We start from the raw sequence: 12,494 nt of genomic DNA on the forward strand, positions 1-12,494 counted from the left end.
GAGTTATCATGAAGGATCAATGCACAAACTCTAACATTCTAACAGGATAAAATGCTATCATGACAGGGATGCACTGATGCATAATATTTGCCGTGAGTTGCTGGAGGAACCAGAATAGGATCTGGTGATAGATCTTCTTCTTGATGTTTGCTATGACACCTTGGTGAATGGGTTGTCCTTCTCTCCATGACTAACCCCAAGTTCTGAAAATCAAATATGTTTACTGATAGGTCAGGGTGTACTCACCTGGTGAAACACCACATAGACTCAGGATCTTGATGATCCATCAGACAAGCTCCTTACAGGGTGCCTGACAACGACAAAGTCTGAAATAGCAGCTGAAGGACATGTTAGAACTGGGAGATATCCCCTAGTCCAAGAGTCCCTGGTCCTCACAGATGTGTTGGTATCAAAGGATGACACCATCTGGTTCAGTGTGGACTACAGGAAACTGAACAGTCACAAGGAGTCAGGTGCTTACTCCGTGTCCAGGACAGATGAAGCCTTAATGCAGCCAGGTGGAGCTAAGTATACTTGACAAAGAGTCACTGGCAGGTCCCTGTGATACTTGCAACCAGAGAGAGAGAAGTCAGTGTTTATGGTCCCTGTTTTGGTTGTATGTGTTTTCAAAAATGCCCTTTGGTATGAAGAACACCTCAGCAACTTTCCAGACACTGGTAGATTGCATCCCAGCAGGAGCTGGAGATTATGCCCTTGCTTATCTGGATCATACTGCCATATACAGTTAGTCCATGCTCAGGACATGTGCAGCTTACAAGGCTAACAAGTGCCAGATGGGTATTTCAGAGATATCTTACCTGGGTCACGCTGTGGTTGGTGGAATGATTAAACCAGATCCTAACATGGTTGAAACTATTCAAGCATGGCCCACTCCTACTGCCAAGAATAAACAGGTATAGGCATTTTTTAAAGGACAGCAGGGTGTTATATGAAACTTGTTCCCCAGTATAGTACAATAGGTATTCCACTTACAGGTTTTTGCAGGAAAAATAGACTAATAAATTGACAAACCAAGACGTCTAGCACACAGAAAATCCAACTTTAATAAATAAAGTTTAAGCGCTTTCGTCTTTTAAAACATTAAGACATCATCAAAACCATTAGCAATAAAAGGAACCACTTTCAAAAACCCCGCCATAGTAAACACGCCCCCTGATTAACCAATCATATGCCAACATATTAAAACAACATTCAAAATCAACCAAACTATTCGGTTTGTTTAAAAAAAATTAAAACAAAGCCTACTAAATAAGGAACAAAATAAACTAAATGTTAAATTGATTCCACTAAATAACTATTTCAAAACAACTGGCTCTCGCCTTCAATTCACTGAAGATGGAAATAGCTTTGTTAATTCCAGGAAACATGGTGGCATCCAAATAAAGCTGCCAAAGCATTTCATATTGCAGTAAGGTGTTTTTCCAATCACCAGTGAAATTGGCAGCTGATACATGCTCCAAAACAAAAAACTTAAACTTCACAAAGCCCTGACAAACTACAGAATGTCTTGCAAGGGCAATTTTATTGTCAACCCTTTGCACACTGTACAAATATTGGTAAATTCTATGGTTAAGACCATTGTTAGTTTTGCCAACATAAAATGCTTGGCACTGAACACATATTGCAAGGTAAACCACTCTTTCTGAGTAACAAAAAAAACTTGCCCCCCTTGGCTCTTTACTTAATTTTATCATACAACATTCCAGAGTAATTATTCTCTATAAAGTCACATTGGTGACATCTCCAACAACATATAGCCACTGGGAATGTGTTGTATGTTTCAGGAAGCAGTCTTTCCAAAAGGTCTTTAGTGTTGCATTTTCTTTTGTATGTAAAAGCAGGACTGTCCTTGAATAAAGATTTGATAGAATCGTCACATTCAAAGACAGCCCAGTTCCTCCATATAGCATTTTCAATTTCCTTAACATCAGAAAAAACTAACTACATCCTATCATAATATAGCCCGTTTTGCCACAGCATCCCAGTACAGAACTCACCACTGTAATAACTTAAAACAATTACAATGGTTAGAACTACCTAACAAGCTTATCTATCAACAACTCTTAATTACACATAACATTCTTTATCAACCAACAAAAACACCAGCTCTCAGTAACCTCCTTACTCCCTACAAAAACTTGAAACAGTTGCGATCTGCCGAAAAGATACAAGTCACCACAACTAGAATTACAAATTCAGCAGGTAACTGTCTATTTTCAAACTCCATAGGGAAAGTATGGAATAACCTCCCCCCACACATTACCTCACTAGACTCCTTTCAACTTTTCAAAAAACAACTTCTATTACATCTTAACAACTTCTGGCTCTGCTCCTGTACCAATCCAGACTAAATGACTTCTTCACTCTTCAGCCATACCTCCCTACGTAAAAATCACTATCTTTCCCTGCTATTTCAAATGACTAAATTACTGTACTGTTCTTAAAAAAAAAAAAAAAAAAAAAAAAAAAAATATGAATATATAGCTTAGGCTATTTGTTTTTTACCTGTTTTTTTCGCTGTATTTTCTACTACACTAAAATGTATGCATTGTTGCTTAAATGTTTAACCTTGTTTTAATTGTGGAGCTTTTCTCCCCGGGCCTCCACTGAAAATGGAAATTATCCAGCTGGACTAGCCCGGTCAACAAATGTAAAATAAAATAAATAAATAAATAAATAAAATCAGTGGACTAATGTAACACCATGTTATTGTGTAAATTGAAACCAACTCTCTTCCCCCTAATCATATCCTGTTTAACCTAAAGGCCTTTTTTAATAATGGGACCATATTTGTCATTCCTCCCAACCCAGATATCAGCCTCAATGGAATGGAGAATGTCAATCGGATAGCCCCAGTCAACAAACATCTTTTTAAGCGTAGCAAACTCCTCTGACAAACCTTGTCATTGGAGGTAAGTCTGGACACCCTAATGTATTGGCTATGCACAATACCCTTCTTTTGATGAAGGGGTGACAACTAGAAAAAAATAGAAAACTGTTACAGAAAGTCGGTTTCCTGTAAACTTTGGTCTCAATGTCACCATAAACAAACGATACAAAAAAAAAATGTCCAAATAATTGATGTCATCAACCCCAATCAAATGGGTAAACCTGAGGAAACTGGCGCTGCCCTCCATATGTTAAAACAGACACAAAAACTCATTCAAATCACCTTGCCAAATGAACAATAAATCATTTAGATATTGATAATTGTGACGGTCGTGCCCTGGCCCAGCTATCAAGGAGTCTCAATCCTCACCACTAACACCAGAGAGGATGTCTCATATGAGAGGAAAGGATAACAAATACACACAGTAAAGTACAATTTCCCTTAAGTGCACACAGAGATCACAGTCAGTCTGGGGCTGGTTGCTCCCTTGCTCCCCAGGTCCCCAATAAGACTCCCCACTGGCACAGCTATAGGGTCCAGATCTCAGCCTAGCTGGCAAGCTAACCACCAGTACCCTCTCTGTCCAACCAGTGCTTCATGTCCCTGCCCAAGTAGCTGACACAGACACATACTTTGAGTTAAGCATTTATACAACTTCACAGACACTCCTGGGAAAGGTTGGCACAGATTCTCAAGCTGTGCCCCTTTACTCAGACTATACGGTAGTAATTACTGCCACCACCAGCTAATAATTATCAGCTACCCAAAGGCCCTTAAAAGGGTACCCAATTATTACTGTGCAATATTATTATCCAATTGGTAAGTGTGACTAATCAGTCTTAAGACTTATCAGAGTGGCTTAGTTCAAGATCACTTATAAGCATGCAATGTACTCTAGAGCTAACTTATCTCTACACCAAACCAGCCACAGTTAAGAGGTTTTAAAAATATTTAATAATAAATACCAAAAACACAAGAAAATGCTACTACACCACAGTGCTATTCAAGAGTTCAGAGATCACACAGAAACGTAAAATAATTCCGTAGTACAGTTCTGACATAACAGAAAAACACTTAGTCTAACCTTTATAGTCCTAGCTATTTCTACAAGAAAACATACTTATAAAGTAACTTACTTAAGACAACAGGCAGAGTGCTGAGAGTTGAATAGTCAATTCAAAAATGTTCAATAATTTCTTTCTCACTGTTTAAATTGAAACTCCAGTTCTGATAAACATTACATCATCTTTTTCACCCTTCCTGGAGTTGCCAGGCTGCACATTAACTACGTTTACATTCTTTTACACTTCGAGCAATAAAGGACATTCCATATGTAAATTCTGGTCATTAACTTTAGCCTTAAAACAATAGGCAGGAAGCCTTCCTCTAGCCAGGCTGGAGCCGGCTTGTAAAACATCAAAGGCAGTAATGAAATAATTTTAATTTCAAAGGAAAGATTTGAAATGCTTGACTTAGTTTTCCTTACAGCAGATGGCAATGTTGCCACACTGTTAAAACAACATTTTTTACATTTAAGACACAAACCTGTATTTTACATTTATATTTACAAATGCCAGAATTATGTATCAAATTCTATTTGGCTAGGCTAGCAGCCTTCACCCATCTTCCCCAATCTTCAGGAGTCTTACTGGGGACCTGGAGAGCAAGGGAGCAACCAACCCCAGACTAACTGTGATCTCTGTGTGCACTTAAGGGAAATTGTACTTTACTGTGTGTATTTGTTATCCTTTGCTCTTATATGAGATGCCCTCTCTGGTATTAGTGGTGAGGACTGAGGCTCCTTGATTGCTGGGCCAGGGTGCGGGCATCATAATAATATCCAATACAATGTTCAAAGAGGGGGTGCTGCTAAAGAATCTCAAGCTCCCGTTTTAGCAAAACACAGTTGGCATAAATGGGGGCACAAGAGGCCCCCATAGCAACTCCAGAAATGTGTTTATAATACTCATCACCAAAAGTAACAAGGCTGTTCGAAAGAATCATATCCATTAGCTCATGGACCAAGCCTTCATCTTGTGAAGTTGAATTACCAAATTTATGAACCACCTCATCAAACCATAATAACCTGTCCTCATGGGGAATGACCAAAAAAAGGTTGCAGATATCACAGGTGACAAAAACAATCTTCATAGGTTCATAGGTTCATACTAGGCTATCTGCCCTGGGGCATTTATAAGCCTAGCCCGATTATGTTTGGCTTACACCACCCATTGATTTGAGTATACTGTGCCCTTTTTAAAGTTTAGTTTACTGTGCCTCTGTCTAATAGTGACATGGAAGTAATCCCCGGGACAAACCTATGATCCCCCATCCACTCATCAAGATTCTTCTTGAAGAGAGTCAGTAAGGTGCTCTGCCTAACATGAATTGGAATTCTATTCCAGAGCGAAGGGATCCTCTGGGTTATGAATCTGTCCCTCCAGCATGTTCTATTTATTTCTGTGCTGAGGTTCAAGTCCCTCGATCGCGTGGCTCTAAGAGATTTAGATTTACTGAGGTGGAGCATGTCCATTAATTCTGGGTTGGACATAGCATTATATGTCAGGCATAGATCGCCTCGAAGTAGGCAGTATGCAACTGAGTAGAGCTGGAGTTTTTTTAACCGAGCAGCATATGGCATCTGTTTGAGTCCCTTGATCCTCCTGGTGAGGTACTTTTGGGGTCTTTCTAATTGCTGCAGGTGTCGGGTAAGGTACATCCCAAAGGGGGCATTGTATTCTATGATGGGCCTGATGAGGGATGAATAAAGGGGCACGATTACCTCTCTTGATCTAGATGTGAATCCTTTCATGATGAGGTGGGCTATGTAGAAAGTCTTTCTAACCACTTTGGCAATGTGGTTGTCAAAGGAGAGATTACTATCAACTTGGGTCCCCAGATCCCTAATTACTTTCTCTGTACTTAATGGGTTACCAGCTGTGTGGTAATTTGTGGGCACATTGTTTTTGCTAAAGGGTATGACTATACACTTTTTGGCATTTAGCTTTAGACCATGGCTCTGGCACCAGTTATCCGTCTCTGCGAGACCTTTTTGAAGGATGTTTGTGTCAGCTGGAGAGTCGATTATGGCACCCAGTTTGCAGTCATCTGCGAACTTGGTGAGCCATAGTCCTCCCACATTGGCCTGTACCTCAGAAAAGTAAATGCCGAACAAGAGAGGTCCCAGGACAGAACCTTGTGTGACACCACTTGTGACTTTTCCAGTCTGACATGGCTCCAGCAACTCTGACTCTGTGGGTTCTGTCTTTGAGCCAGTTTGCAACCCATCTTGTGACATAGAGGTTTATATTTAGGCTGGATAGCTTATCTATGATGCCCGAGTGGGGTATTGTGTCAAATGCCTTTGCAAGGTCCAGATAGGCTGTGTGGACTACCTTTCCTTCATCTATGGCCTTGGTGACTGTTTTGAAGAAGTCAACCAGGTTCAAAAGGCAGGATCTGCCCTTGACGAAGCCAAATTGGGTAGGATCTAGTGTCTGTAGGTCCCCAATGTCTTTGTTTATGAGTTCCATGATGATCCTCTCCATAGCCTTGCAGACTAGGCTAGTCAGGCTTATGGGGCGATAGTTTCCAGGGTCCGCAGAGGCACCACCTTTGTTGAGTGGGACCACTGTTGCTGTACACCATTCTTTGGGCACATATCCTGTAGTGAGGCTGAGATTGTACAGCAGTTTTACTTGAGGGATTAGTTCTTCTTGGAGTTCATGTAGGAAGCAACCCGGGACGCCATCTGGTCCCATGGAAGCAGTGTTTTTTGCTTTGGAGAGGGTGGCCTTCACCTGAGCATCAGAGATGTTTGGGAGGCTGCACTCTGTTGGGATAGATACTTGCTCTTTTGGGGAGGGGGAGAAGTTTGCATTGAACCTGTCTGCCAGGATATTGGCGATGTCTGTGGGTTCAGTGTATTTTTTGTCGCTTAGAATCAACCCAGAACAAGTCTGGGAGTTGCATCCCAGGTTCCTAACATAACTGAAAAAGCCTTATGATTGTCTTTAGTGTCCTGTGCAATTTTTCTCTCGAAGCTGGCCTTGGAGGATTTTATGAGGGATCATAATTTTTTGCTAGTACTGATCAGAGATGCCTTCCCTTTTAGGGATTTTGCTCTATCATGTAGTAGCTTCCTCCTTCTGTTGTACAGTTTATTTATGGCTGGGGTCCACCAGACTGGACGCCTGCCTTTGGATGATTGGGTCTTGATTTTGTTTGGGATAGCATGATCCATGCATTCCTGGAGATGTCCGTAGAATGCATTTATATAGGATTCTGCAGTTTGGGCTGTAGTTTCCACTGGCCCTGGGACCTTGAAGGATTCCACTTCGGTTTTGAGAAGTGTGAAGTTCGCTTTTGCAAAGTTTTTCACTGTGGTTTTCTGGGATGGGGGTGGGGTCGGGATGTGGATATCCAGTGAAATTAATTTATGGTCTGATCTTACCAATGAGGGATATACTTCTGGTATGCAGCATAGAGTCCCCATGTTGGTAATGATCAGGTCTAGTATGTTTTCCCCTCTTGTGGGAGTGGTGACTAGTTGTTCCATAGCATTTGAGTTTATAAATTCCAGGAACCTTTGGGCTAAGGTGCTGGAGCTTGAGTAATGCTCCCAGTCTATGTTTGGGTAGTTGAAGTCACCCAATATAATGGTGTTCGGAGAGATCTTCATGTTCTCCAATGTTTTCAGGAAAGCTGAGTGGGATTCCTGACTTTGAGAGGGTGGTCTGTAGGATGCTATAAACTGAAAAGCAGTCTTGCCCACTGTCTGTTGCACATGGATGGTCTCCGATACTTCGTGCAATGCCACTAACCTGGAAGTGTGGATATCCTTGATAAATATGGAAACTCCCCCTCCTTTTGTGGTTCGGTCAGGGTTTTGGGGCCGAAAAGCATGATATGAGGTATAACCTGGTAGTGCTGGGGTGCTCTCTGGAGTCTTGAACCAGGTTTCTGTCACTGCACAGATATTGATGTTCTCCATACTGAGGAGAGCTTTGAGTGCATGCATCTTGAGGTTAAGACTTCTGGCATTTAGCAGCATTACCCTTAGTTTCTTGTTCCTTGTGCTGTCTATGGAGGTGGGTTTGACTTTTGAGCCTTGCCTAAAAAAGGCACTATGGGGGTGGCAAGAGCCTTTGCCAATATTTGAAAGCCCTGGGGTGACAGGTGCAAGCCGTCCCTAGCGAAGCAACGTGGCTTGTCGAGCATGTCATCCCAGGCTGACAGACACTGGATCCCCTTTGAATGACACCAAAATTTTAGCCAATTGTTAAAATCGATCATTTTGTCTTTACACTGTGGCATCATTCTAGGTGAGGGTAAGATGCTGCTCAAGGTCAGGGTCATACCGGCCTGGGCTACATGATCAGAGAGCTCCTCTATGTCTCTTTTCATGTAGTAGAGGGAGGTACGTCTCAGGTCATTCACGCCAGCATGTACAATGACTGAGTCATATTTGTATTTTCTTTGGAGTGACCTGAGTGCTTGCGTTATGTGGAGGATCCTAGCACCTGAAAGGCAGCTCACTGTGACCTTCTCTTTATTCAGCCTGGTGAGCGGGACATCAGTGTGTCTGACAATAGAGTCACCTATTACAAGAGTATCAGGTGTGTTATTGAGCCTTAAGGGCTGTGACTGCTTGGTACACTGACTTTGTGTGCTATGTGTTGTACGTGTTTTGTTTTGGGGTAGTGTTTGCTTGGATGTCTGCTTTGGAGGTCTCTGTTGCTTAGGTAGATTTTTATTTAGAGCCTCCGAGTATGTTTTTGTGTTTTCATGTGTTTGGTTCGCTGTTGTGGTGGGACTATGTGATACTGGAATTGTGTTGTGTGAGGTTACATTCTCCTCCTGACTGGTTACACCAGTTTTGAGATGAGAGAGCTCAGCCTCCAGTTTGGCTATATGGTTGCATCTCTCACATATATTTGAACCTGTTTGGAGGAGGAGAGGGTTGTCCGTGTACATGAGACAGTTGTAACATTGCCTCAAAATTCAAAGATTCCCCAGCTGGACTGGAGAGGAAACCATTGACTGACCTTTGGACATGCTAGAGTAATATAGGGAACTGAATTAAAACGGACCAATAGGGGACAAGGTAATCGTAAAGAGTATAAGAGTAAGTAGTGCTTATGGTTTATTAGTGCTAACTTGTAAAATTACTTATTTGGACCAGTGAGGGGCCTTAGAATGAGAATATGGTGTTTAATTTGAGAGATAGAGCAGTTCTAAGGGGAAAAAGTAAAGAGCAGACTTTGTGGAGCCAGGAATAGTTTAAACCCAATTAGGCGGTGCTGCCCGATGTTGCGCTATGCGCCAAAATGAGCAAAACCGCGCAAAAGAGGGTTTTAAGAGAGGGAGATCAAGGAGTTAGGAATTGACCCAAAATGGCCAATAAAACTATAGTTTCAAGGCAGTAACCACTCCCACAGGGGCAGGCAGGCTGCTCAATGTTTATCACTGCCACTGATGAACACAGAGACTTCCCTTTAGCCCAAGCAAACAATGGCCTCCAAGAAACTTACAAACAGTTCAGAACAGCAAATCTGTAACTGAACTTTTTTAAATCTCAGAAAAGTGGGAAAAAAGCAAGATTTTTTGTTTTTTTTTTAAGAAAAGCAGAGGTTCACAAGTATCAGCAAGTTAGAACAGTGCAGTAAATGTCCCCACACTTGAGTGCTAGGCCAGAGACAGATAAAATGCATGTTTTAAGACAAAAACGATTTTAAAAATAAGTGCAGGCAGAAAATTCAGTAATCAGCTCTAGGTTGTGTTTTAAATACAGTTACCAACACAGAAATCAAGTTTAACAAGCCAGAAAATGCTCAAAAGTAGGCGGCAATGCAGAAAAACTTAACAAATAATCTGAAGCAAAATACTTAAAATCTCAAAAGTGGCTCCTTTCTTCTCTCAGCATTTTCTCCTCTTGGTGGGTGCTTCACCAACAGCCAACAAGTCCAAAAAGATGCCAAAACCATGAGGCAATCGGGTTTTAAGAGAGGGAGATCAAGGAGTTTGGAATTGACCCAAAATGGCCAATAAAACTACAGTTTCAAGGCAGTAACCACTCCCACAGGGGCAGGAAGGCTGCTCAATGTTTATCACTGCCACTGATGAACACAAAGACTTCCCTTTAGCCCAAAAAAACAATGGCCTCCAGGAAACTTACAAACAGTTCAGAACAGCAAATCTGTAACTGAACTTTTTTAAATCTCAGAAAAGTGGGGAAAAAGCAAGATTTTTTTTGTTTGTTTTTTTTTTAAGAAAAGCAGAGGTTCACAAGTATCAGCAAGTTAGAACAGTGCAGTAAATGTCCCCACACTTGAGTGCTAGGCCAGAGACAGATAAAATGCATGTTTTAAGACAAAAACGATTTTAAAAATAAGTGCAGGCAGAAAATTCAGTAATCAGCTCTAGGTTGTGTTCTAAATACAGTTACCAACACAGAAATCAAGTTTAACAAGCCAGGAAATGCTCAAAAGTAGGCGGCAATGCAGAAAAACTTAAATAATCTGAAGCAAAATACTTAAAATCTCAAAAGTGGCTCCTTTCTTCTCTCAGCATTTTCTCCTCTTGGTGGGTGCTCCACCATCTTGACCAATGTTCAAATTTCGCAACTTGTCAAGTAGATCTCAAGAGTCATGGATCAGATGTTGAAACTGGTCACAAAGTTTCTTCAGTTTGCAATCAATAAACTTAGCAAGGGGTTCAGTGATAGAACCAGCAAAAGCAACAACTGGATGAAGAGGAGGGTCCATGGAGTTAGAGTGAATTTTGAAAATCCCAAATATTTTAGGAATAACGAGATCAAACACCTTTAAGAACTCATGAAGGTTCAAAGGAATATGATCAAACAATAACAGCTTATCCAAAGCTACTCTAATACTCTTGTGCACTACATTAATTTCATTGAGAGATATGGAAAAATTGATATCAATGTCACCCAAGAAACTGTACATACAGCCAGCATAGTCCCACTGGTACATAATAACAAGGCCTCTGCCTTTGTTGGGTTTCATACATGGAACCTCTTGATCATGCATAAATGTGGAGAGGACCTGTCTATCATCCACTGTGAGGTTATAATACCAACTGCAATGGGGTTAATCTTCATCAGGTCATATAGTCTGCATTATTGGATGTTATGATTAGAACAACCCAATCTTCGGCATCCATTATGTAGTCAGTGTTGCATATTGGTGTGATACAGTCTTTTCAACAATACTGGATTGTAAAGGATGTCAGCATTTACTTAAACACAACTACTGTGGCAGTTAGCACAGGGGAATGAAGCTCCAACTTATTGATGAGCTGCTTTGCCTTGCAAGGGTGCAGGGTTTGAATCATTCCACCTACATTTACTTACTGTGTGACATTGAGCAAGTCAGTTAACCAAGCAGTGCTTTGGAGAATTGTGAAATTTGGTCTATGCTTCTTAATGGTCTCCGGGAGTGTATGCCTTATAACTATGAACCTGTTGTCATTGTTTGCCAGCCATTCCCTAATGCATAGCTGATCTAGTTCAGGAAATGTTATGTCAGTATCATCAGCACACCATTTTTTGCAACCCATGCAATTTATTCTTCAAGGGCAGCAGGCACTGCTTTGCTTTGCTTTGCAGTGCTTCATCTACAAATGTTGATTGCCAGCAACAACCTCTACATTACCATGGTGTGTCAGTGACACACCAGATAGTACACTCACCTTTGGAAGAAAAGTCTGTACATTCTATTTTCACAGCAGGTAGATGGATTGCTGACACTGCAGTGTAGCATGGGGTGGGGGGGTGCTGCCTTCCTGAGTGTGAAATCCTTCAGATGAAATATAAAATAAAGGTCCACCTGCTTGAGTTGGTAATACGTCATGTGGATGTAAAAGATCCCATGGCACCTATTGAAACGTTTATGGGAAGTTCCCCTATGCTCTGACTAAATTTCCCCCTTTAGTATAAATTCCAGCTTGGGTGCCCCCTGAAGAGGCCGCTAGCCTAGAGGGATTAACTCAGTCAACAAATGCTAAATAAATAGTGCCCTTTTAATGTGGAATTATTCAGATGACTTTTTCTTCTGCAGAGATTGTGCATATTACTTACTATATTTTATAATGTGGATAATATTTCTTGTGCTCTCATAAAGTTTCATCTATGTAAACTGTGCTACATATGGCTGGATATTATGGCATGATGCTAGTGATCCTTATACAGTTGCATGTAGCTCATCCAAAGCTACCAATAAGGAACATGTAATGGGGTATAGATAGTCATGAAAATGGTGATAACTGCTGGTGGAGGCAGGGGGTGTTTTGGTGGATGAAAATACCTTATGCCCTTATCTTCTGGTCAGTTTTAAATAGTCTTTACTCTAGATTTGACAAACTAGTGTGTGTGTGTGTGTGTGTGTGTGTGTGTGTGTGTGTGTGTGTGTGTGTGTGTGTGTGTGTGTGTGTGTGTGTGTGAGACAAAGGGAGATACTGGCAGCACAGCTAGCTGGAATTTTGTAAATAATCATATTTCATTTGTGAATATCAACATGATTCATATAAGATACTTGTGTTACAAATGTATTAGGGCTGTATG

The sequence above is a fragment of the Protopterus annectens genome, chromosome 1.part2 (assembly GCF_019279795.1).
Source record: "Protopterus annectens isolate FY-2018-M chromosome 1.part2, PAN1.0, whole genome shotgun sequence".
In the NCBI taxonomy this organism is placed as follows: Eukaryota; Metazoa; Chordata; order Ceratodontiformes; family Protopteridae; genus Protopterus; species Protopterus annectens.